General features: G+C 37.5%; 1 long non-coding RNA gene across 1 annotated transcript; it reads right to left on the bottom strand.

Moving 5' to 3' along the window:
* Window positions 1–6,009: 6,009 nt before the first annotated feature.
* LOC140171726 (uncharacterized) lies at window positions 6,010–9,518 on the bottom strand. The gene is made up of 3 exons (XR_011861632.1): window positions 9,251–9,518; window positions 8,300–8,426; window positions 6,010–6,734 (listed from the first exon to the last, which is right to left on the bottom strand). It is a non-coding gene; the product is annotated as an uncharacterized lncRNA (long non-coding RNA).
* Between the last annotated feature and the right edge of the window lie 17,218 nt (window positions 9,519–26,736).

Below are 26,736 nucleotides of genomic sequence, written 5' to 3'. Positions count from 1 at the left end.
ATTTGCAATACCGTACTAATTACATTCCAACCCTTTTATCCAGGGTTGCAGTTTCTTTAATAGTGGATGATTTTCGGGAGTACACATTCTGCGTTTCCTTTGTACTATATATTTGTTCAGGAAGATGACTCCGGTTATTGTGTTTCTTACGAGTTGGAGCAGCCTATCACCTCACTTGACATTTATATATTGTTGTTGTTGCAGGCTGACACGCACCTATCATATTTCAATTAATGGTTTCAAATGTGTTAAAAGCTTTCAGAACCGTTACTTGATGTTGTGTTATTGGCTATTGATATCATGTCCTCACGGGTGAATGATTAGTAGCTATGAAGCAATTTTGTTTTTAGCAACATTTATTCATTTGTTTTCTACCTGTTTAAAAACAAAATATGAGAAAAAGAATAATTTCATTTGGTAAAGAAAACACTCTGACCAATAATGGAAGATCTAAAATGGGGTTAAGTCACATTGAGTGCATATGAGGAAAATGGACAAAAACGTGTTTTTCACTATCCCAAAATATTTATCTCCCTGCCAAGTCCTCCTTCCCTCCTCCAACTCTCTCCCCTCTCCCCACTCTCTCTCCCTCACTCTCTCCCTCCCCTCTCACTCTCTCCTCTCTCTCCTCCTCTCGACCTCCTCCACACACACCCTGCACAGCCTTTGCATCGGGGCTTGAGATTGGAATTACAGTTTCCTTTCTCACCAAGTAAGGGCTAAGAGTAAAATTGTACAATTGTGTTTGGGAGTGGCCTTCTCTCCTTTCTCCTTTTCCTGGCTATTTTCTTCCATTTCTTGCTTTGACCACAGCATACATTCATCATTCATATTAATAAATACTCCACTTTCACACGTCGTTATATCGGGACGTCCACGTGGTGAAGTGGTTAAGGCCATGGACTTCTAATCCACTTATGAAGTTTTGCTAAAGTTCGAAACTTCCCACCACCTTTTTTTTAATGTTTTATTATTAAACCAATTTATTGTCATAAATCAAGAATAACACCATTTCGAACATCCATATTGTGATATTATATTTTTTTTCATCAAACAAACATGTTTGATTTTTTATTCACATATAGGCCTAGGGCCTACTTTCACCATCCAGATGCTTTCACCATGCCTGACGATCATGATATTTTCGTCATTTAAAACACATTTATCAGTGGCTCTGTTCACAGCTCACATTGAAATTATATTTGTAATAAATATTATAAATTGTCACAAATTAAAATCACAAACCGCGAAAGATCGCCAACAACTGCCGCCGAATATTGTTATCCAACTAGATTTCCCAGAGGATATAAAGAACCACAAACCGCGAAATTTGGATATATACTAGATTGCACCCGCAGGGCTATAAAGAATCACACACCACGAAATATTAATATCCAACAAGCTTAAACTATAAATTAGCTCCCGATAGAGGGCAGGGCTTGATACGGGGAATTAAAATCACGAACCGCGAAAGATCGCCGACAACCGCCGCTTAATAGGGATATCCAACAAGATTGCCCCGCAGGGCTGCAAAGAACCACATACCGCGAAATTTGGATATCCAACCAGATTTCCCGCAGGCCTATCGATTATAAAGAACCACAAACCGCGAAATATGAATATCCAAAAAATTAAAACCACAAACCGCGAAAGATCGCCAACAACTGCCGCTCAATATTGATATCCAACTAGATTACCCGCAGGGCTATAAAGAACCACAAACCGCGGAATTTTGATATGCATCTATTGCCCCACAGGGCTTCAAAGAACCACAAGCCACGAAATATGGATATCCAACAAGCTTAAACTATAAATTAGCTCCCGATAGAGGGCAGGGCTTGATGAGGAAACTTAAAACCACAAACCACGAAAGATCGCCGATAACCGCCGCTTAATAGGGTTATCCAACTAGATTGCCTCGCAGGCTACAAAGAACCACAAACCACGAAATTTGGATATCCAATTAGATTGCCCGCAGGCCTATCGATTATTAGCAACCACAAACCGCGAAATATGGATATCCAACAAATTAAGACCACAAACCACGAAAGATCAACAACAACTGCAGCTCAATATTGATATCCAACTAGATTGCCCGCAGGGCTATAAAGAACCAGACACCGCGAAATTTGGATATGCAACTATAGATTGCCCCACATAGCTACAAAGAACCAGAAACCACGAAATATGGATATCCAACAAGCTTAAACTATAAATTAGCTCCCGATAGAGGGCAGGGCTTGATGAAAACCACAAACCACGAAAGATCGCCGACAACCGCCGCTTAATAGGAATATCCAACTAGGTTGCCTCGCAGGGCTACAAAGAACCACAAACATTAAAACACGATTATATTGCCTACTGGGGCATTTAGACGCTTCTATATATAGGCTTAAATATAATGCGCATTTACCAGTTCCGACCTGAAGTAGGCCTAAATCGGACTAACTCTCTGTGTCTCTGTGGCATTGTCAACATTGGGTGTGTGTTGTTCATATTTACATTTTCTTTACATATTTACGTTGCCTTGAATAAAAATATATTAAAACGTATATTGATCATTGTGTACGCCTCTTAACATTACAGTCACGCATGACAAGCAAGTTTTAAAATAAACAACTATAAAGTTTCGTTTAATTATTTATTGTCATGAATCAAGAATTGAAACTTCAAACATCTATTTTTCGTTTTATTCGTTTTATGGAGCACTTCCTAACCTGATGACTTTCCAAGCTTGGAGCTGCTTGGCTACATTCATAAAACGAAAAGAAATCTACCAAAAAACGTTGACAACGTAAAGAAATCAGCAAGTTTAAAAACCCACCTCGGCTCACTTTTTTGAAACTTGGTCCCATTTTTAACACCAACAGCAAATCAGTATTTTTATTTTATTTCAACAGAACACAGCGTTTCCAACAAGATTACAAGCCTACTTGTTATTTGCTTATTAATTCAATCATTAATCATGATTATTATGCAAGAACAAGATAATAACCTTTCATTTCATTCATTTCATTTCATTTCATTTTATTCGCCAGAAAAACATTATAAAATACATATATTGCACATTTATAAGTACTACATCAAAAACAATTAGATATTTAAAACGATTAAATATGAGCCCTTGAATAAGTTCATCAGGACTGTTAGACGACATACCAATGGTAAACCGCTTCACAAGTACAACAATTCACTCCCTCTCCAGACGTCCCACCCCCCGATCGGGGACTCCCTCAGCAACACGACGAACCAGCAACACCCCCATCTCCTGAGCGCACAGCTCCCCACAGCAGCCAGCCACACACATGACTTAGTGGTCATGTCCCCCCATAAACAAGTCCGCCATGACAGATCACGCGTCACATCAAAACCAAAGCATCGAATGGATGCTAACGCCAATAACGGTGATGAAGGGACACACTCACCAAATCCTGCATATGACCAACCACCGCAAAGTCCGCACACTCCGGAACGAGAGTAGGACTGCCGCCAGCCCAGCATCCCCAATGACGTCCTCCGACCGGAAGATGAGACGTCCAAAACGCGAGGTCGTTCCAGAAAGCTTACAAATTAATATCGCATCTGCACATTAAAGATACATAACACTTCTGGAAATGTTTTAAATTTATATAAATATGATTAAGTTTAAATCAGTATACCTATTACAAATGGGACCAAGTTTCAAAAAGTGAGCCGAGGTGGGTTTTTTAAACTTGCTGATTTCTTTACGTTGTCAACGTTTTTTGGTAGATTGCACTTACAGCGATCAATAGTTATCAAACGCGTGTAAAACCTGCCATGACGGTGAATTAAAATCGATACAAGTAACTGCAACTTTTATATTACCCGTTCTTTAGTACATTATTGGTTTTTATGAAATTGGGTATAAAAGTGTTGAATCAGTTCATGATTCTGTTATCATTAATTGCAACATCCGTGCATATAATAAATATCACCTCTGTCTCATAAATCATTCTTCTTCTCGTAACCACAGCAAAATAAAACTCTTATAGTAATAGCGTTGTTCTCTGCAAGGTTCTCAGCTTAGCATTCTTGCTCCAATACAGGACATCGCACACCGACACCGCCTGGCTAATAATTATTTGGTGCAGCAGAGACACTAAAATGAATACACGGGATCGATACACGTGAATTGCTATGCACGATTTTGATATCAGACGAAAATCTTCGGATACCGGGTTAGAAAATGATGAATATCTCCCGTAAATGAATTTTTCTCAAGAAACCAGATGTGGTCTCATACACTTGAAAATACGTGTTGAACAGATATGATGGTCGCTAGAATGCGCTTTGAAAATTGGCCGTGCGCTTTGAACTCAAAATCGGACCAAAACTCTAATTTTATATTGCGTTGGTCCTGTATGGACTACATCGTGTAGTACAGCTGCACTCACTACTAGGCAGTATAAAAGTCGATGACCATTGAGCTCAATGGGGTATACAAGCTTATTCACGCACAACCAAGATCAATTACCCGGCTATTGTGAGTAGCCTTAGTCATGTCCCTCGACTAATTATTCGTCTCAAAGAGCTTCAAAGGTCTGAACCAAATGGCCAATCGTGGCTGTGGATTCAACCTACCATGGCGATTTCTTCCATGAAGATATAGGGTCGATGACACTGTGCATCGCATAATATGGTCAATGGTTTGTGGTTCAGTTCCATATACGCAAGCCACATCTTCAGTGTTTAGATAACCCCACTTTTTGAGCCCAGTTTGATTCGGCACCAGGGGGAAGTTATTCTTTGGCACATATGGACATGGATATTGTTTGTGGATGATTAGCAAATAATCATTGACAGTAAATGAACGAAATTTAAGAAGTGCGTAGCGTAGAAAACATCATTCCATTCATTTACAAAAGCCAACGCATTTGACTTCTTTTTACAATTATGCTGATAACACTTCTTCTTCTTCTTCTTCTTCTTCTTCTTTCTGGATACTCTCCAACATTCCACAAGGAATCACACGAAGAGGGTGAACCAGGGAGCACAGAGTACTTTTTTTTCATTCTTAATGCTATTTTTAGTTGCACCATCAATTTGGATGGTCCATGGCAAGTATTTTAAGCACCGACCGGGAGACCCCCCAAAATATTCACACGGACCCCCCCGGGGGGTCAAATCTGAATTTCATCGAAAGTATGTCAATATGGGTATCAAATGAAAGGAAATCACACAAGAAATTCAAATATAACAATTATATCTTGTTTCAACAAATCGTTTTTAAAAAATAAACAAAAAACACCATATATAGCATAAAATATGTGTCAATGGATGCGTTATTTGTACATGAGCGTATTACAATGGCGTAACTCCTATAGGCTCAGGGTGAGTGAAACTGCAGGGCACCCCAGACTTGCACATTACCCTTATTTTCAGTCTAAAATGATCCCACCATATGCACCTGCTTCACTTTGAGCCACAAGCACAGGCAGCCACTGTGTATTACATTGAGTCTTTGCGACTTGATTGACATATATTGAAAAATCTTGCATTATCATTCTACTTGGCAATCTTACACGATATGCATTGTCAACATGTTTTTTATTAATTATTTTGTATCTGCTTTGAGTCTGCTTACCACAGGATTGATCTCAGCCACAGGTGTGAATTAGAGAATAAGGGTATTGTTTTTAGCCCCTGGAGTGCATCTATCGTCTCATATAACACGGGCGACATCATTATTTTAAGTAAAACAACGAGGCGAAGCCGAGTTGTTTTACGCCAAAAATAATGATGTCGCCCGTGTTATATGAGACGATAGATGCACGACAGCGGATAAAAACAATACTTTTATTCTCATTCTTAAACACTTCAATTCAAATAAAAATATCATTACAAGTAGGCCCCCTATTACAAATATTAATGAAATTAAATCCTACATTTTGCAAGGAATTACCTAGGGCTTAAAATCGATCAGTCCGTTGTTGTTATGCGCCTCCGATTGGTTCAAATAGCGAGTACGCGTATCGCGCAATGCACACGCTGACCCGTGTGATATCGTGTCATATCACACAGGTAAGAACCAATAAGATTGCAGGAACGTTCTCAAGTGTTTAAGAATCTTATTTAAAGTATGGCTTAATTATGTTGAACCATAATAACTTTACTGAAAAGTGAAAGTGCTGTTCAACACACATTTTAAGTTGCTCCTTAGCAATGTATAATTTTGTATTTAACATATCAAATGGTATACTACATATATCGCTTTGACAAGTTGGAAAAATTAAATGCCTTAGTGTGGTCTTACTAAATATACTAAATCAATGCTGTCCCATTGTTTTGTAAGAACTATTGGACAGTATCTCTAAGACTAGCTTTACTACATTTTAACAGCCCAATAACAATTAATGGTCATAAATGTATAGATGAGGTGACATCAGTGTATATCAACCAGGGCAATTGGAATAATATTGATGTTTAAAATGGCTTTCTTGTATGCCTACATTTTTGTACTAGATATGAAATGGACCTTGATCAAAGTATGATGCATAAGCATAATGCTGGGCAAAGAACAGTGGAAATTGCCATGATGTGTGCGCATGATGTCACCTGTCACCTTATCTATTATCCCTTTCCTTAATGTAACATACATTCTGCAAGTTCTTAATCTTGAATTACTTAATTATTATTTCCAAAATGACACTTGCTAGTAGTAGTCGATATAATCTGTTCATCAATGCATTCATTCGTAGAGCCATTTCATTGATCTGAAAAGACACAAACAATCTAGTTTTACTCATGTTATACTCCATTTCATTTAATCTTGGCAGTGAAATGGACAAGTGAAAAAACAATGTGTGCACAACTGTATCATGCAAGACATTAGCCTACCATTGCCAACTGCCATGATGAAATGACCTGAAATATTATAGGTTTGTCTTTGCTACAAACATCTTATAATTTACAAATCAAATAATATAATAATATTAGTGTGAATTCCCACTGAGGAAACTGAAGTGGTTTAGGCCCTATAGGAGCAAAAGTAGGCCTACTTTTAAATGTTTCTGTGGGAAAATCACCCCTGTGAATTCCCACTGAGGAAACTAAAGTGGTTTAGGCCCTATAGGAGCAAAAGTACTTCAACTTCAAAATAATTGCTACAACATAAACAATGAATTTGTCCAACAATCAACTTTTGATATGTTCAGACTTTATCCCTGGATGTCTGCTGATGCCAGTGTTTTGCTATGCTACGCGCGTGCTGCGTACAGATATTACCACGCAAAGTTGTTGTGAAATAGGAGCATCGGCAGACATCTGGTGATAAACTCTAGTGCACGATATCCATCAATCTATATACTTTTTAGTGTGTAGAACTACAAAATGATAGGAAGTACAGAGAGAGAGAGCTGAATACCACAAAATCACCCGTCTTTTACAATGATTTATAAAACAAACTTTTAATCAGGTCACAACTTTTAGCGCAAAATATCCAATTGATGCATTTTTGTGCATATCAGGGACATAAAGGTAATATAAATGTCAGCCTGCAATAGAAAATTCTCCTCTGGAAAGAGAAATGACTAATGAAATTCAATCCAAATGCTGCACAAAGAACTGCTAGTTTGATGCAGTTAGGTTGTGATATTTAATAGTGAACAATCATGCTCCCTTGGACTCAAAACAAATGAATGGTTATAAATAGAATCATGTTAATTGTAACAAATGAATGGTCATAAGGTTATAATCATGTTAATTGTAACAAATCAATGGAAATAAGGTTATAATCATGTTAATTGTAACACATTAATGGTTATCAGTTTATTATTTATAATCAGATTAATTGTAACAAAATATGAAAATAATTAATATCATGCAGTGTCTCAATAAAGTTTTTTTTTTTTCCTTAATTAAACTTGAAAATGTGATGAATTGGGTTGAGTTGCAGACAAACGCAACTGATATTGGCAATTCATGCAAATGTGGTCATAATTTATGAATATCATTTTTATCAACATATCATTTTTATCATGACTTGGATTAATTATTGTAAAATTGTAAAATAAAATAAATACAGAGATGTGATACAGTACATGGTCAAAATTTCCTGATATGCTTTGAAATTTCCTGAAAAAATGAGCTGTCTCATTCTAATTTCTATCGTGCAGGGCAAAATTTCCTGAAAACAATAAATTTTTAATAAAATTTCATGAAATCAGGAAAATTTCTGAAAATCACATCTCTGTATTAAAGTATAAAGTTAGAAACAGGGAATAGAAAACTTGTTAGAAATTCATGTGAACTGGAAAAAAAAAAAAGTACAATTGCTTACGCTTATCTTGCAAATCTATATTTCTGCATGGCGACTCCCTTGACTTTGCAGCGGCTTTGGATAAACTTGGTGATATTTTCACTCCCTTGACCTTGCAGCGGCTTTTGATAATCTTGGTGATATACGTCTGAAATTTTCAAAATTGTGTTTAAGTTTAAATAACGTTTATTGAGTTTATTGTTCAGCAATAAACTTTTTTGCCGCCAGAAATAAAGAGGGTCAATGCGGTTGCTATGATTTTGTTTTGGTTGGTTACGGCTTTCGCACCATTGTTGTATTATTAAATTTTACTATATTACAACCAGAGGATGGAAAGTAAACGTGGATGCGCTAAAGTGTAACACGTGTTACCGTGGAAATGCCCATAAATGACCACATTTCACATGTCATGTATACAAGTCGAAATTCCCAATAAAATACATCAATTGGGAAAAAAGACAATAGAGCAAGAATAGACTTGGGACATAGACCTAGATATTCCTGCAGATCTCTGTGACAATATTGCACTTTTTTTGCAGATTTTTATACAGGCCTTTTACACTTAGCATTACGTCCAAACTTATGGATCCTGCTGAGTCGACCGACGCTAACGTAAACACATTGACTGATAGGGCCTAAGTGATAAAGAATAATTTAATCCCGAATTTAATATTTAACACTGGACAGCTTGAATATTTCCTGTGCAACTAACTTGTCTTGAAGCAAAATTGATTACGTATTAATGCATGAATGGTACCAGTAACTCAACTGATCAAACCAGTCATTTGATACATGATAATAACAATCATGACAATAAATATCAATATCACATAAATTATTTATATTACCATTAAAATATCATGTACGGTACCGTACAGGTATATGCTCATAGTAAAGTGGAATTTACATTCATGTACCATGATATGCTTTCTAAAGTGAAAGTCAAAACTTCATAGATAAAATGCAACTTACCAAGAATTCATATACCTTCAGTCTCAGAAGACAGAACCACTGGCACTGGAACAAGCCTAAGCTTAGTCATGACAGTTGATACAAGCAGTCACAAACACCACACCGTCAGGTTGTAATAATCATGTTATCATGCTTGACGTGTCTATCAACGGCAGCTTGAATCTTATAACTTTGAGTTTAACTTCTTTTAAGTGGATCTACTCCAACTAGAACATTCAAATCATGCAATTTAACCAGTGCCATATAATTTGGCAAATTTGCCCACCACCGTCAGTCAACATTAATAGGTAAATTTTCACGGGAAAATTTTCTGGACATGTGACCAATGCGTATCAATGTGAGTGTAACCTCGAGCCTGATCTCTGACCCCCGGCGGTGACCTCGCTATTCAAGTCTTAGTAATTTTGAATTGGAATAGTATTTTTGACCGCAATTTTGATAGAAATTTGTGCATTGCAAATTTATTGAATATTATGTTATCTTAATTTTTTCACAATATCATCAAAACGTAATTTCAAAAAAATCTATCTACGGAAAAAAATATTTATCTACGGAAACTCTTACCATAACATTATTAACTTGCGACAAGTAACTTATTTTGCCTCAAAGGAAGAATTCTTCCTATTCAAATACATTGGAAGAACACCCGCTGTGCTCGGGGTCACATTCCATAATGCTAATATGTCTGCGCCCATGGGTGTCACGTGTCCAGAAAATTTTCCCGTGAAAATTTACCTATTAATTCTGACTGACCGTGTGATAATAGCTATATGCAGCATGTCATGATGACAGGCTGCGTATAGCTCATTGGCAGCAATTCGCCTACGAGGGCAGTGTTCGACTAATCAATTTTATGTGATTAATTACATGAAAACCATACACAAATTTTAAGTTTTATTTTTGAAAAAATTAATTTACATGAATATCTTTCTTTTAAAACCAAATTTGTCATAGTAAACTGCATAATAAATAAATGCAGTCAAAATCAAAAACAGCTTTTATTTCCCTATTCTTTACTGTACAAACCCTAATTTGACCCCCCTGTAACATGAGCTGTGTGTATTTTTTAATGGTCTCCCTTTCAGGGGACATTCTAGAGGTAATAAGGTATCCAAAAAATACTATCAACTAAAAATAGCAAAAAATCATATTTTTAAACTCTAACATCACCTGGTGCTCCTGGGTGCGCAATGCTGTGCTGCTAATTAGTCTCTGATATTATTTCTTGTGTCTTGGTTCTTGAAGTATTCTGGAGTGCTTGATTTGAATTGATTAGGTCCTTCAATTGAATGCAAATCAGGTGGAAGTGAGTTCAATCCACGACGGTGCGAGGCACAAAAGAGTTCTTGAAACAATTGGTTCTGGCGTGGTATGGTATAAAAGTGTTGGTAGTAGATCGTCTTGTGTAGCGGCTGGCCGGGCGCAGGTAGTCCGACACTGGTAGGGCCAGGTGACCCCCGGCTTTATGTAGTACATTGACCCTAGCGATCTTCCTCCGTGTGCTTAACATGTCCCAGCCAAGATCTCTTATCAGACCAGATGCACTAGTGGTTTGCTGATAGTCATTGCAAACCATGCGGGCCGCTCTCCTCTGGATTTTACCAATCTCATGTATGTGTTCATTTGTAATTCTAAGGAGGAAGCATTTCTGGGCATTAAAATTCATGAGCCACTTGCTTTCCCATTCAGATAACCTGTCAAGATCATCCTTGTTTACATCGCGTATTTAATATGGTTAACAAGTAGAGGAAACTGGATTTACCGTACCCGGATTAAAAGATGTTGACGGGATTGCAAAATTGCGATATTTACATTACTACACATTAATTAAATATGAATATAATCTATGACAAATATACCCGAAGAAACGTATTTTACCTTTGAGATAACATGATACTCAAATTTGAAATTCAAAAAAATTAACTTAATGCTGGTATAACGTATAAGCATGATTAAATAATATGCCATGCAGAGCTTTGAGCAAGAATCATATGATACCAGTACAGGACAGATGTAACGAGGGCATGCATATTCTTATAATAATCTACCTTCTTCGCTACCGATTGCAGCCTACAGATTTCATCCATAATAAACCAAACTGACATATGCATTCAGATTAGTACATAATAGTATATTAAAGCCTTAATGTACGATCTTTTTAAATTTTAGATTTTTCTTTTTTTCTTCTAAAATGATAATATGCAATCATTATGAAAGTTCCCAATACATTTGGACGCGAAAAACATTGGGAATTTGCAAAGAAACAACATCATAAACTTCACCTCTATCACTCGAAACATCTCGCACTATTTGGATAATAGACAGCGAGTGCGGCCTCAGAGTTAGTCTCCTACGCGGCCAGTTTGGTTACGCTCCCTCCACATGTGGAGGGAGCGTAACCAAGCTAGTTTTGTACGAGACTACGGTTTGCGATCGTGGCCGACATAAAGTCATAAATCTAAAAAATTATGACTTTATGTCGGACCAACAGAAAATCGTCCCGTTTTACTACAAATAGGACGAATTTGACAGTTTGCTCATAGATTTAAGTTAGAACATGTGTAAGTATTACAAAAATGCCAAAAATCGGTTTTGAAAAAATAAAGGTAAATTCTGAAAAAGATCGTACATTATGACTTTAAGGCAAAAAAAAGGTTTGTCTCAAAGCTTGCGCGCGCGTTTGTAAAATCGCACGATTGAGGTAGAGACAAAGGTAGAGGTATGCTTTCAAATTTATAACCACAATGCTAGACAAAATAGGTTGGAATGAAAAATAAAATGTGCACCTTGAAATGGCCATATTTTCGTTATTTTTAGAGTGATGAAATGGCACTTTTTTAGTGTCAAGTCTAAACATTACCCTCACCCCAATACCTCCCCCTGCCCCCTGAGCGCACATGAACAAAATGTCAGGATTCAACATTGATTGGGGGAAACGGGGGCTCATTTGCAATACCGTACTAATTACATTCCAACCCTTTTATCCAGGGTTGCAGTTTCTTTAATAGTGGATGATTTTCGGGAGTACACATTCTGCGTTTCCTTTGTACTATATATTTGTTCAGGAAGATGACTCCGGTTATTGTGTTTCTTACGAGTTGGAGCAGCCTATCACCTCACTTGACATTTATATATTGTTGTTGTTGCAGGCTGACACGCACCTATCATATTTCAATTAATGGTTTCAAATGTGTTAAAAGCTTTCAGAACCGTTACTTGATGTTGTGTTATTGGCTATTGATATCATGTCCTCACGGGTGAATGATTAGTAGCTATGAAGCAATTTTGTTTTTAGCAACATTTATTCATTTGTTTTCTACCTGTTTAAAAACAAAATATGAGAAAAGAATAATTTCATTTGGTAAAGAAAACACTCTGACCAATAATGGAAGATCTAAAATGGGGTTAAGTCACATTGAGTGCATATGAGGAAAATGGACAAAAACGTGTTTTTCACTATCCCAAAATATTTATCTCCCTGCCAAGTCCCCCTCCCCTCCTCCAACTCTCTCCCCTCTCTCCCCACTCTCTCTCCCTCACTCTCTCCCTCCCCCTCTCACTCTCTCCCTCTCTCTCCTCCCTCTCGACCTCCTCCACACACACCCCGCACAGCCTTTGCATCGGGGCTTGAGATTGGAATTACAGTTTCCTTTCTCACCAAGTAAGGGCTAAGAGTAAAATTGTACAATTGTGTTTGGGAGTGGCCTTCTCTCCTTTCTCCTTTTCCTGGCTATTTTCTTCCATTTCTTGCTTTGTTTATCAAAGCTATCTAGGCCAGCATGCATTTTATTAGATTACACTGGCTATGCGTTTTTAGTATGAGCTTGGAATGGTCCATGGAATTCCCATGGATTAGCATGTGTCCCTCACGGACCAACCTGGGTAAACAAACACCCACCCTCACATCACACTCTTTCACTCACTCTCGCCTTCCTTGTTTTTCTTTAAATAAGCAAATTTAATGTTAAATAAATTGTTAAATCATATAGCTTCAATTCAAATGATATGCATATAAATAGATGTGTACAGATCAGTGTCTATTCATTTGTAATCCCGAGAGCAAATATTTCGATGGTCTATACTTTAACACAGGGAAATAAGCATAGGGTATAATTGTTAATCCACGCTTTTAAATGTAGATTAACATGTTCGATTTCGTGAATATTGCACTGCGAAATTTAAACATTTCTTTTGTATACTGTGATCAAGGAAACTTCAAACCAAACGATTCTGCGGTCACACGATTATGTAACAAACTGAAATGAAAACCGAAACTGCTTTCACGTTTTAAGTTTCTAACAAAGGGTACAGACAAAAATATCGATAATGACGTCAGTCAAAAGCTTAGGCAGGATAATAGGAAACCACGTGACCAAAACCAATACTGAAACTCGTACTCATAACCCGGGCTCATAACTTGAAACGACCAAGTGTCGAGATCTCGAGGCCCTGGTCACGGTTGAGTTTCGGCCAGTGTCTTCTGATTTGTATGGCTTGGGTACTCTCTGGCGTGAGTCAGCACTTTGTTCTGTGACCGCCAAGGGGGTCCTGCTGGGGGCAGTATATCTTTTACAAAATCATGCACACATCAAATAGTTATGAAGAAGTCTTGTACTGAAACTTTCAAAGATTAACAAAAAAACGGGTTTGCTACAATATACTAACTTAACTGGTGAAAAATAAAGAATAAAACAGGTCTCGAAACAAACCAGATACAAAAGACAATGCAAAAAGCTAATACAAATACACGTATGAAAACTAAATTGAGTAGACAGTCTTGAACAAGTCACTTTTAAGCCGCTGACTGAGTTGTAAAATCGTCACCTAGTCGCAGAAAAAGAAAGCACTTTTAAAAATTTAGAATTGGATCGAATTTCAAAAGCTCATTTTTAATGAAATCTTCACCAACACAGCCAAGCTCTAATGTTTTGGAAGTCTATTTTTGGTTCGATAAAATCTTTGACAGCTAGTGGAAAACATGTTGCTGCATTTCGGAAGTTTGAGATGCAAGCCGAAAGCAACATTGGTAAATAAACTAATTGAAGGCTCTCGCGCAGGGTCATGAAATAATGCTCCCTTTATATGAGAACTACATCATTATAGCAGCCTCCTTAACCTTTGACCTAATTCTTTTAGAGCTTGCCATACCCATCAACTGCCTTCGACTATATTTATAAATACGTATTTATAAATACGCACGTGATCCATGGGCACGAAATACTAAGACCAGCAAGCGGGACCAAATCATCATGCCATTGACCACTATACAGAAAGGGATAGGAACAATTTAGATAAATATCATCAAATTTAAATATATTGAATAGCAAATTACACACGGGGGAATTCCGAATTTATAATATGTTATCAAAAATATTTATCGACGGAAACGTCTACAATGCAATCCATGTTTAGCCAGTATGTGGCCTCACGAACACGTCGAGCGCGAAGTGCGACTAGTAACCTCTTTCTATAGTAGACTGCATACTAAAAGCAACAGAGTCTAAAAGTATTGCTATTCGTGATTTTAGCTTCCTCTTTTTAGGGTATGGTTCAATAGATATCCACTAAAAAGCTTATTTCCAAAATTGCAATTGATTCAGACATTGGATTTGCGAGTTACGTATAATCACATAATTATTGCAGTGTCCTAACCGGCTACTCCCAGCAAACACAAAAACTTTTAAAAACGTTTTAAATAAGTTATATTTTGGCTTTTGGTTTAGGTACAAACGTTTTAATAACATTAAAATGTCGGGTTATATAAAGGTCATGAAAACGTTTTAAAACGTTTTGTATGAAAACACACTAGAACAATATTTTTAAAATGTGTTAAAATGTTATTGTAAACTATTTTTGCAATCATTTTTGGCCAAATATTTTGTCAACACTTGAATAACATTATGTTAAAATATTTGCACCCAGCAAACACAGAAATGTTCTTAAAATGTTTTTTTTTCAAAACGTTTTAATAACATTTAAATGTCGGGTTATATAAAGGTTATGAAAACGTTTTTAAAACAATATTGCAAATATTTTGGGCAAACGTTTTTCGCAAAATATTTTTTTCAACCCCAAAATACCATTCTGTTTAGAATGTTTTGTATCAAGTTTTCAAAAATGTTTTTGGAATGTTATTAAAACGTTTTTATACCCTTTATATAACCCGACATTTATACGTTTTCTGTAAAAAAATTTGTGTTTGCTGGGCAGTAGATTATCAAAAAATGTTTTGGAAACGTTTTATACCCTTAATATACCCTTTATATAACCCGACATTTAAACGTTTTCTGACAACGTTTTATAACCTTTAGCGAATGATGTCGAAAACTTTTTGTGTTTGCTGGGCTGTTATGTAATTTCACGTTATCGACAGCCCGAATATACAATTTGACGTTACCTTAGTAAAGTACCGAATCTGCAAGAAAGCTTATGCACACAATCATGTTGTAGTCCCAGGTTTCTATTAACCCTAACACCGAACCCTGCTTTTTGATATCGGAAGTTAAAGAAGATATGAAAAAGGAGAAAAGATAAACAAAGAAGTCACTTGGCACCCCCGAGATTCGAACCTTTGACCCCCCCGCATGCCAACCACACGATCACGGACCGGTAGCTACACGGGTTATCGTTGCCCGGGCAGAAATTCCGTGAGCATATAACACTTAGGGTGATTGTGTCATCGCAGACCCTGGGATTCACGCATGCGCAGCATTTTTCATTGTAGTATTTTGTGGTGTTTTTTTTGGGTGTTAGGGTTAATATAAAACGTTTGGGATATGTTGCTTCGGATTACGAAGTGCCCTATTTACGACCTCTTTTGGGCTATTCACAGAAAATGAAACAAACCAGTATATCTGGGTTCTATATTGACTTGTTTATGGATGTCAAGGAGAGGAAACATCCCAGCTGCTGCCAACAACAACACTAATATCGTCTATTTCACTATAAGCCTCGCCATCTCAATTTCTTGTTTGCTTAGTAGTTCTGTCAAAACAAATTACACGTAAATATTGGCATGTCTTGTTAGAAAGATGCTGAGCGTCTTGTAGATGATCAAGAATTCGTGGATTATGCGTTTACCCCAATATTTATTTAAGTGTATTTTGTAAGCGTATGTTGTAATCGCTTTATAAACATTAAAATTAATATTTCATGGGGGGTGAATCCCACCAATCCACCAATATTATGATAAGGGGGAGGGGTAGTCCGTACAATCATCCCTTCCAATATTGACGTGGGTTTCTGACCAAATTAACCTATTATCGGGCCATTTTAGCCTAAAAATTTGTTCCACTTCATACCCTATTTTACCATATTTTGAGCTTCAATGACAAAATTATTAATTTGTGCGCAAATAAACTTATTCTGTCGCCGTGCTGGATTTACTCCACTTCAATCATTTTTTCCACCCCATGTCAAAAAGAAATCCACGCCATTTTTTTACTCATCAGTGAGGCAAATTTTTTTTCAAAAAACCCCCTAGCCCCCCCCCCCCGATAATTTTATCGTAGTCGCCGGCATCCACTACTCAAAATATTGGCCAGCCCATCCATTATGACACGATATTGGATAGGCAAAAGACAAAATCATGTCTTTTATTCTCATTCTTATTCAGTTTTAATGTAATTTTGCGAGAAAAACTGCCCTTTTTCAGACAAAAATAAAGTTACTTAAATTGTGAGGACATCCCCGTTGTTTTAAATGAACGAAACCATCACGAACATCTAAGCCGCCGAATCGCGTTCTTAGTTCTCGCACGTGTATTACGCAATTGCATTATCGCGTGATCATTGAGGAGCAACAAGCGTGCCGCCGTTGCGTGGCGGCGCGCGCCCTGACTAATATCACTATCAACTATTTTGAGATAGATATTATACACCAGAAAACCAATCAAATTACGTGAATTCTTTACAAGACGCACCCATTGAATAAGAATATCTAATGGTGCATCCCTAACGACCTCTTTTGGTCTATTCGCTGGAAATGAAACAAACCAGTACCAGTATGAAGATAACTGGTTTCTATATTGACTTGTTATGGATGTCAACGAAAGGAAACATCCCAGCTGTTGCAAACAACAACACTAATATCGTCTATTTTACGAAGCCTGGCCTTCTCAATTGCATTTTAGTCTTGCCCTATAGTCTTGTTTACACAGTTCTGTCAAAACAAATTACACGTAGACATTGGCGTGTCTTGTAAGAGAGATGTTGATCGTCTTATATATGATGAAGAATTGGATGATTTATGTGTTTACCACAACATTTATTTGTACGTATGTTTGCAGTATTTTGTAATCGCTTTCTAGATATTTAAGTTAAAATCAGGGGTGAAATTAAGTGAGAGACGGGAGCCGTTTGGCCCAGAAACTCTGAAATGGACCCTGGTTCCATCTCAATTTTAGTTGACCAGGGGACACTTTTCTCACAAAACTGGCCCCCTGGATAGTGAACCAAAAATATCAAATTACAAGCAAATAGTGCTTATTTAACTCATCCACACATCTTTATTTTTATTGGCCCCTTGGTAATAGGAAATGGCCCCTGGTTGTTCCAAATCTTGGTGAACCAGGGGCCACTCTTTTTGCCAAAGTGGCCCCTGGTTCACGCGCTCTTATTTTCACCCTTGGTTAAAATGCATATAATTTGATATTTTGTTCGTACTTTTATTTTCCAACACTGCCTGAATCACAATCAGATGAATAGCACACATATTTTGATAAGGGGGCATAGTACATAGAATCAATTTTCTGACCAAATTAACCTAATAATATATTTGGCCATTTTACCCTCAAAAGTGCAAATTTGTTCCACTTTTGTTCCATATTTTGCCATTTTAGGTTACATACCACTAATAGGCCTGGGCGATACATGGAAATACGACGAGTAACTATTTGTTTGCATGGCATCTGAAAGACTGCATTAAAATCGCTGAAATTGATCCAGTAATATAGGCAAAAAAAGTACTTGATGCTTCAAAATGGTATATTTTCTCTCATTATATGACATTTTTGTTGTAATAGTACCAAAATTCATACGCACGGCTTCAGTTTTTAGTAAATATTCGCCCTATCATATTGTAACTTTCAGCTTCGAGGGCGCACTGCCATTTTATGGTGTTTACGGTTCAGTGCGTTAAAACAAGAAAAGTCTCAGGTCAACCTATGTTGAAACATATAGTTTCACCTGATATTAGTGGCATTTAACTGTGAGAGTTCTGAATATGAGAAAATTCCACCCGAAATTAGTCATTTTCCCATTGAAACCCGTGTAATACATAATCATGCTGAAGGCATCCGGAACAGCAGGCCGGCAGATGCTTTGGAATATCTGCAATCGGATATGGGAAACAGGAGAGTGGCCAGAAGACTGGGTCTCATCCGTTTTCATCACAATCCATAAAAAGGAGGATTTAACCAACTGTGACAATTATAGAACAATTGCCCTCATTTCACATGCCAGCAAAATTTTGCTGAACATCGTGCTGAACCGCATACAGAACATCCTGAACTGTGAAATTGCAGAGGAACAAGCAGGTTTCCGCAAAGGAAGGGGAACGCGAAACCAAATCTTCAACTACAGATGATATTGGCATTTTACCCTCAAAAGTGCAAATTTGTTACACTTTTGTTCCATAGTTTGCCATTTTAGCTTCAATGACAAAATTATTCCTTTGTGCGCATTTGTCGCCGTGCTGGATTTACTCCACTTCAATAATTTTTTCCACCCCCATGTCAAAAAGCAATCCACGCCATTGTTCTCAGTTGGTGTTTCTTTAAAAGAAGCAGAACATAAACATATGTAGATAAATACGTGATAATGTAACTTTACAACATACATTGGAAATGAAAAGGCTTTACATCTAGACAGACAGGATTATAGCCAACCGTCAAGATACTCATGGCTGCTGCATTTAAATTCATAACTTATGAGCTTGAGCTATACTCACACTTTACTATACTATACTTTTGAATATAGATGAAAACCACGCTTCTCTAGAATGTGCAATAAATTAGCATTAAAAATGTTCTTATTCTAACAGCAAGCGTTTCTAAAATGCAGTATGGCGAAATGTGGTGTAAGCTATACTTTTGAATATAGATGAAAACCGGATATTGTTTGTTTCGAGCGGATATTGTTTAAGGGCTCGGATAGCGACGTTTGTACAGTATTTTTTTGGGATTCGAGAGGACATCAGACACGCCAAATGGCATTTGCAATTTTTTTTTAAAATTCGCGATATAAAACAGATTTTATGGAAAATTATTAAAATTGACATGTTTTCATTTAGCAGTCCTCGAAGTAGGCCTAGATTTCATAAATGTAAAGTGTATGTAGTTTGGACGAAAAGCCGATCATCACATTACATTCCCTGAGTCAACTAATGTGATATTTACTTCGCACGATATACACCCGTATTTATGAAACTGATATTTTACTTATTTACTCAATTTATGATATAGGTATAACCGAATTGGAACGGTTGAGGTACTAATATACGGGACCACGTTTGTAAATATGGAGTATCTCTGCTTAATTTCCGTTTGGAAGGAACTATCCAATTGGTTTAACTTTAAAATATACTTCGCGCGCATTTGTGCTGGTAACATCACATTTTAGTAGCGGGTCATCGATTTGAAATTTTGCACCTCAGGCTCGGTGGTCCCAATACGCCTCTGTAGGCTATATAAAATGTTGTTTCTCATACGAACGGTTTTGTTGACAGGGGCTCATTAAGGCCTGAGAGCCTTCCCTACTCAGAGGTCTGTACATCCACTGTCCGCCACCCGGCAGCCATACTAGAGCCTTCCCTACTCAGAGGTCTGTACATCCCCTGTCCGCCACCCGGCAGCCATACTAGAGCCTTCCCTATACAGAGGTCTGTATATCCCCTATCCGCCACCCGGCAGCCATACTTCTCTTATCAAAATTATTATAAAGCAATCGAGTCGATGAATATGTTTGTCTTTCGGTTGACATTAAGCGAGTCTAATGTTATTTCAATGCATTGGAACTGAATTGAATTGAAATTGATTTTAACAAAAAAGAGACACAAAAAAGGATACAATTTTCAAGACTGTACTAGAAACGCAGTAACTGTAAACATATAAGATATCAGACACCGCCGTTTTATTTGGGGTCACGTGTGTTTGAATAAGTTTGCTCACGAAGTCAATATACAGTATCAAGACTTTACAAAAAGTAACGTTGTCGTTACGAATATGTTTATAGTAATGTCAACGTTTAAACACAGAAAGAACGATGATTTTCTTGCGCGCAATTTAATACGCGGTAAAACAGGTCATGACAAGATATTTACATTTAATAGTGAAAGTATTTGATTTGATACAAAAACGTGCTTCACAGTGAGCTAGGAAGTAACAAACGGACATACATTTGACAAAAAAAAAACATTTTGTGGAATCAAAGGGTCACACAATTTGTGTTGTTCGTCCGTGAGGAACGGCAGTATTATAATTTCAGGAGAGTGGGATTTCATAAGGGCGATGCCGGGTCGAATGGTTACAACCAGGGCGGCGCCAGGGTATTTTGATAGGGGGGGCAAAACATTTTTGGAAATTTTTTAATGCAGCGCGACAGCGCTGCCCGTCGGGCTTGCGCTACGCAGGGGGGTGTCTGAGGGGGGATGTGCCCCCCTCAGAATTTAGAAAATTTTCAAAATGAAAGCACAAATGAAGCCATTTGACGCACCATTTTCACCCTTTTTAGGGTTATTTATTTTCCAACCGCATATTTTTATGGATTTCATTCATGGGCCCCGACTTTCAGCCCGCTGGTTTTAGGCATGGACCTACTCAATTAGTAAATCCAGCACCTTTTGGCAACAAAATAAGTTCATGGTACAAATGTGCACAAATTGAAATATGGTGGAAACGTCAAGTCAAAAATTTGGCACTTTTTAGGCTAAAATGGCCAAATATGAGGTTACTTTGGTCAGAAAGCCGCATACAGGCGCCAACATTGGGTAATGATTGTATGGACCATCTACCCTATCAAAATATTGGGGGGATTTATACCCCACACCCCGGGTCAGATCTAGGCCTCTGGTCGCAACGCCAACGCGGTGTATGTTGAGTCGGTTGCATTGTATATGATATGCCGGTTTTTTAAAAATATAAATTGGCACGATAAAATGATATGAATGGGGGGGGTTGAGGTCTTGAGGTTGGAAATATTTCAAATTGAAAGCCGCAATCAAGAGCATAGGCGGGAGGTAGTCGCCCCATATGATCACTAAAACCCGAAAATGTCCACTTTGCGAGCGTAGCGAGCGAAAAACCCCATTTTTTTAATGCTTTTTCAGTCAGAAAAGGACAAAATTTGCCCATTCGCGAGTGCAGCGAGCGAAAGTAGTTGGGAGAAGGCAAGAGAGGCCCTTGTGACTTTTATGGGGGAAAATTTGCCGAAAATGGGCCCAAAATATAAAAACCAACAACTTTAAAACCGCGTAGGTCAGCATTCCACAAGGGGCAAGATGTCCGAAGGGGGAGTTTCCTCCTTCTGCAATGTTCTAACCATGGCCAGGGAGGGGAATGGCTCCTTTTCTTCTTCTCCCTCCTCTCTTTTTCTCCCCTCCCTTTTCTCTCTCCTTCTTCTCTTCCTCTTTTTCCTTTTACCTCTTTTTTGAAAATCATAGGGGGGGGGCAATTGCCCCCCTTGCCCCCCCCCGTGGCGCCGCCCCTAGTTACAACAATGCTGGACTTCTGATACACACATTAACGCCTCCGACAACTATACAGCTATTATAGTCTTCTCCGCCTTCATAGCACGCTATTTCTTTCCAAGATCTGTGATTTCACTCATTACATGTGGAGTAACTGGAAGCACACTGGCGTCGGAGGTGAATTACTAGCTGGTCAGACGGTCTAATTCCATCAAGCAAAATAATACCTCTTCACTACAGAATATGTTGTATGCTGAACTTATAATTTAAAATTGTAAACCTGTTAACTGATGTATTTTTGTAACGAAGAATTATGACATGTGAATAACATCTTATAGGAGCAAAATGGCCACTTATGGCACCTATTGTCCAGACCTAAGATACACACACTTGAATCGTGACGCAATTCCATTCACCCATCCTACAATTAAACTTTTCTTGATAATATATGTTAACTTTTGCCTATACTTGTCCTTGATCGTGTCAATTCGTATATATATTTGTTCCTGAACGTGTTTCGAAATAAGCGCAAGAACATTATTCAAACACTTGCTTTAACCCTAGAACTAAGAGGAGAGAGAAGATTTTTATCCGTCATAAAAATGTGCGCCTTTACGCCCAAACGACTTCAAGCCTATCGTAGATCCACCCTTTGCGCTCATTTTAGTGATAACATTTTAATAGCACTATAGGTGTACCACTGTAGGTGTACCAGCCCCCTAAGGGTTTTCATCCATCCTCAGTGCTCATTTTTACCCCAGGGGGCAGAACCGCCCATCAAAGATGACCAGGGGGCGGTGAGGCATACCATTACAGTCAAATCCATGATTTTCATTTCCCTTTTTCAAGAGATTCTTGTTTTCTTTTATAAAAGAAAAAATCACATGTATGTTGGTTGAATTTTTAGCCAAAAATAAATTTTTCTTCTTCTTCGTATTATACTGCTCAACTTCCCAACGAAGAGATAATTCGCTGTCGTAGTGCACGTTAGTAACCATTGGTTACTGCTCCAAGCCTGGGCTCATACACCTGTTCCGAATTTTGATATGCCATAGGCTTTGTGTTGTGATCATTTCGATCACTGGTTCGTAGTAAAGAAAGCGTGATCCAGTTGACCTGGCAACGGCCATATTGAAACGTGCACTACGACAGCGAATACAAGCAGGGATTATGACGTTCTAGCCACATTATGTGGGGAGTGTTTTACTTATTTTGGTATCACTGGATGGAAGAGACCTATAGCTATACATTAGTACCAAATATAATGGTATATGACTTCTATAATTGACAATTACGGGGTTGACACCCCCTTCGTATTACAAAATTAGGCTCAGTATTTTTAGGGTTAAGGTAAACAATATTTTGCCAAAAACCACATTGTTGCTTCACAGGAAATCACTCAATAACAAAATAATAATGACTTTCTTTGGCCAAAGCCAGGTTATAATTAAACCACATTGATTGTTGCCTCAGAGATAAGAATTCAAGAAACGAAAAAGAAAGAAATCAACTTCTTTCAGTGCAAAGCCGGTGGATAAGTCCATTATTTACGTAGCCTTCTAACTGAATGGACGAAACTTTATTCTACTTTATCAAGGAATGAGTGTGTTTAATCATGATAAATTTGTTTGAAGGAAACAACAAAACAAACTAATACTAAATACTATCCGTACAGTTAGACCAACGTTAAAGTTTTATTTCATAAAACAGAATTATTGATAAAAAAAATACCTGTGACTAAAAATGTATCACAAAAAAAGTATACCCAGGGCAAAAATCAAGTATACGACATGTATACGCAATTACGCATATCATCTTCGAAACCTTTCTAGGATCCGTAGGTATCTTGATCGTGATACTTGCCATCTTGTCATCCGTGCCCTCATCTTGTCTAAAATCGACTATGGCAATGGGCTGCTCCTAGGGTCAAATAAAACTGACATTCAGTGTATTCAACGCATCCAGAACTTGGCTGCAAAGATGATATGTCAAGTCCGTAAACAAGATCATGCAACTCCATGTTTGGAAGAACTGCATTGGTTGCCTGTGGAAAAAAGAATTGTGTTTAAAATACTTTTATTTGTTTACAAATGCCTGAATCACATGGCTCCCAATTACATCTCCTCTTGTATCACTCTCAATCAACCTGGGAGAGCTGGACTGCGCTCAGCATCTGACACCACACGACTGACAGAGTACAATACATCTAACTTGCTGAAGTCTGCTGAGCGCGGAGCCTTCTACTATAATGCTCCCAGAATGTGAAATCGTCTACCGATCAATATTCGTGAATCTGCATCACTTGCTGTTTTTAAGAAGGCTCTTAAGACACATTTGTATAAATCTTCCTAATTGTTCTGTTGCTCTGTATGTACCGTATTTTGCTTGTGTATGGCCTTTTGCCACCTTCTATATTGTGTGTAGCGCTACGCTCTTAATGTAGCAGCGCTTTATAAATGCTCAATATGTATGTATGTATGTATGTGGAGGAAGTTGAAGCGGGTTCTTATTTGATATTATATAGAATTCTTAATCAAGATATACCCCTTTAGCATCACAGAACGTATCAGAGATCGTATAAGTAAATGTACGATAATGTTGCCCAATAAACTGTATCTTTTGGGAAATCATATCTGAAATGTGTCGATTTCCCTGGGACGATGCTTTATATATATTTGTATATTAATAAAGTAGAAACCAGTGAACTATATTTTGTGACACAATTTGAAATGTCGGTTGTATTTTTGTGAACTTTTGTCTATGCTGTTCCAGTATATCTCGAAACTTGCTTGGTTGTCAGGTCATCCACGTACTTCCAACATCTGGTGCTTGCATCTTTGGTCTAAAAGGTATTATAAATGATATACCTGGAAGCCAATTGGATCGAGTCATGATGCAGTCATGTCTACGGTAGAATGCATCTCGACTTTTGCAGGACTTAAACCCCATTAAAAGCTATTAAACCAAGATAACACTCATTGAAACAGCTCAACTTATTAAATCGGATCTTCTCTGGTTGTGCACATGTGTCTGTTTTATATGTGCGGTATCGCTATGAGGTGCTATAATACAGCTTCAGTTGGGTAACTGATTATAAAGGAAACGCAAAGAAACAATGGTATGTGGACCTTTGTTCACGAAATGAGACAATGGCCTGCTTTTTGTTAACCAGCATTCTTGAAAATGAGCAATATAATGATTGTTGACTTAACACGGTTTGGAAATAATTTCTTCATATTTTTGGTGTTATCTGTCGTTTACATATCCTTCCTAAAACACAAAAGTGCGACTATTTCCAAACACCTAAATTAGCTAAAAATTTAGGACATGTTACAAAACTATATTTTCTAGAATTTCATAGAATAGTTTAAATGTAACTTGTACCGTTTTTTTGTGGCATCCTTCAGAACGGAGCGGTCCGTTACCAATATAGCTCAATATTTTCGATCAAATCTCCATTCAATTAACACGGGGAGTTGGCTAGCTATGAGCTAGCTATGCTTTGCCCTCACTCATATTCTACGAAAGTGCGACTATTTCTGAACATCTAACCTAGCTGTAATTTTAGGTCATGTTAGAGAAATATATTTCCTAGAAGTTTGGAGAATAGTTTAAATATTGGCCGGTTATTTTTCACACAGTGATGTTAACTAGGCAAATGCAATATACTTCTAACATACACTATTTGTAAAGGTCGCCCGTCAATGGTGAGAGCACTGTGTATTGTGTATAGGAAAACGGACAGTAACTGCAGTATGTTTTATTCCAACTTAAGCGATGAGTTCCTTCGAACGAGACAGATTTGACCTAGAAAAAGGTTGACGTCATGAAATGACTGTGCCTGCTGTGCGAGAAGGGACTATAAATATTCTCAATGCACAGAACGTATACTGTTGTTGTTCACAGAAAAAAAACCTCTGAATTAAGTATTACAAATTTATATGGTTTTTAAACATATGGATAAAATCAGTCGCTTCTTTTAGTAAACTGTGATATTACAATTCATATGTATATCAATATCATGAGAAATATTTGGGCTAAAAATAAAAAAATAATTTGAGCTTAGAATTTCACCGTGATCAATCTGAGACAAGCATATAAATCATGTTAAGTCCACAAACTCATGTATCTGATTTCCCTGTGCGGTATTGCAATGCTATAGTTATTATAGTTTCAGTTGGATGAAATATTACAAAGACAACGCATAGTAACAATACTGTGTGCGCTTTGTTTCCGAAATGAGAACAATAGTCTGCATATTGTTATGCAGCATTGTTATGGTAAATAATAGTACAACTCATTGTTGCTAATGTCAAACTTACGTCATCAGAAAAATTAAATTCGCTTCAAACGGGGAAAAACACGTACGAGCCCGAAATTTACCCACACAATTTCTCTTTTTTCAGGAGAAATACGCATAAAAAAATCGCAACGAGTGTCAACTTGTAATGTAATAATTATTCTCTTCGAATAGAGATAAACTTGTTTTTGCAATTATAGACCTGCCCTTTAATTCAAGTTACTTCAAAAACTTGGTAACCTCGCTCAGTGAATGAATAACCATAAACTTAGCCTAAAGTAAACTTGCACAACGATCTGTTCTGAAGTATCTTATGGGAAATCATGCGCGACATCTGTCGATTTTCCTAGATAAACATGTTAGACGATGTGGTATATGGGAGGATTGAGAAGACTGTCAGTAACTGCCATTTGTAGTTCCGTAATACCTTATGATACGTAACATTAAAACACGGTATACATTCGTCAGTACTGCTGTATGCCACAACATTGCTAGGGGCAAT

This window comes from Amphiura filiformis, chromosome 15 (genome assembly GCF_039555335.1).
Source record: "Amphiura filiformis chromosome 15, Afil_fr2py, whole genome shotgun sequence".
Lineage (NCBI taxonomy): Eukaryota > Metazoa > Echinodermata > Ophiuroidea > Amphilepidida > Amphiuridae > Amphiura > Amphiura filiformis.
The sequence above is the reverse complement of the archived record's forward strand: the minus strand, read 5'-3'. Positions and strand labels throughout refer to the sequence as shown.